The sequence below is a fragment of the Nannospalax galili genome, unplaced genomic scaffold, assembly GCF_000622305.1.
Source record: "Nannospalax galili isolate Female #2095 unplaced genomic scaffold, S.galili_v1.0 scaffold2045, whole genome shotgun sequence".
Classification (NCBI taxonomy): Eukaryota; Metazoa; Chordata; class Mammalia; order Rodentia; family Spalacidae; genus Nannospalax; species Nannospalax galili.
The window spans coordinates 129833-131239 of record NW_008352658.1 but is presented as its reverse complement, the minus strand read 5'-3'; positions in this window follow the sequence as shown (position 1 = coordinate 131239).

Genomic DNA, 1407 nt, shown 5'->3' with positions numbered 1-1407 from the left:
AGAATATGTAAAGACCTAGTGTGCTTAGTGTTCTATAACGTTATGTTTTCTACTAAGTAGGTTAAATAAGAATATATAAAAGACATGTTCACTTTTCAAAGCAGATTTTTCTCAGTTCTAAGCTGGAGAAATATCCCTAGTGGGGTAATAACCACACATTCATAAAAGTCAAGCAATAGTGTTACAGTGGCAAAAAGCTCCCTGACAGAGGGCTGGTCAGAATAGAACGTGATTTGGATAAAGTCCCAACTTTCCAGTTTTGTCAGGTCACTTGGTCACAGGACCACCCCTAAGATATAGGTTCACCTTAAGTTATGCTGAAGAGGTATGCTAATAAGATAGTGAACTTTTCCTGCCCAGAATCTCACTCTTCAGGGGAGCTCTTCTGGATCCGGGTGGCTCTCTGTAAATCCTGTCTGATGTTCTGAATTCTTTAGAAAAACGTAATCCCTCTCCCTTTCTTCCTTATGCCTCTTTATTAACCATGCTTTCCTTAACCCTTCGGGCTGCCCAAACATTTTGGGTTTCTCTGTCTTTTTCTCCATAAAACCCTTCTCCCTGCCATGCGGCTACTAGACTACCACATGTCTGTCTGACCTCTATCGTAGCTTCAAATGGGCATCACTTCATGGCTTTTTTTTCCTTCTCCCCTCCATTCTCCTCAAAGCAGCTACTGAGATTTACGGCTGTCTTTTCTCCATTGCATGTTTTTGCCACTTTGGTTAAAACAAAACAAAACGAAACAAAACAAAACAACAGCTACAGTTTTGTCAGTTTCTTTCTGGGTCTTCCGTTCTGTGCTATTGGTATACCTGTCTGTTTTTATGTTAGTAGAAGAACTATCTTGTCACTATAGCCCTGTAATATAATTTGAAGTTAGGTATTGTGACTCCTTCAGCTGTCTTCTTGTTCCTTTGGATTCGTTTGGCTATTCGTGGTCTTTTCTGGTGTGGTTACTTCTGTTTGTTTTTAAATATTGGCTTTGTATCCTGTAACTTAACTGAAAGTGTTTATTGGATCTAAGAGTTTTCTATTAGATTTTACAGGTGTGTTTGAGTTATGGCATTTGCAAATAGGATCCGTTCACTCCTCTCTTCTCTATTTTTAAGCATTTTGTGCCTTTTTCCTGTCTTATTGTTATAGTTAAGACTTGGGCACTATATTGAAGAAGAGATGGGAGAGTGGGCATCCTTGTTTTGCTCCTTATTTTAGAGGAAATGCTCTCAGTTTCTCCATTTAATATAATATTGTTTGTAGGTTTGTTGCATACAGCCTCTATTATTTTGAGGCAGGCTCCATCCATTCCTACTTTTTCTAGGATTTTTATCATGAAAGAATGTTGAACTTTGTCAAAGTATTCTCTCTTTTTTTTAATTTAATTTTATTTTTATTAAAGAAATAATTTAT